Genomic DNA, 241 nt, shown 5'->3' with positions numbered 1-241 from the left:
CGGGATCAAAGTGATCATATTAAGATTACGGAGCACTTTTTTCCCCCGACTGCTCCGAATTCTCCGCCATCTCCAAGCCTGGGCGATTATCCTAATTCTGAACATATTCCAAGAGAGGCTTTAATAAATGCTAGTCTCGTTCCTTGTAGCTTGCGTGAATTGCAGAATTAAAGAAAAAAATACATACGCAGACACACACACAAACTTAGATATAGCATACATTTGTAAAGTACAGACAGAC

Source organism: Penaeus monodon, chromosome 31 (assembly GCF_015228065.2).
Source record: "Penaeus monodon isolate SGIC_2016 chromosome 31, NSTDA_Pmon_1, whole genome shotgun sequence".
Taxonomy (NCBI): domain Eukaryota; kingdom Metazoa; phylum Arthropoda; class Malacostraca; order Decapoda; family Penaeidae; genus Penaeus; species Penaeus monodon.
The sequence above is the reverse complement of the archived record's forward strand: the minus strand, read 5'-3'. Positions refer to the sequence as shown.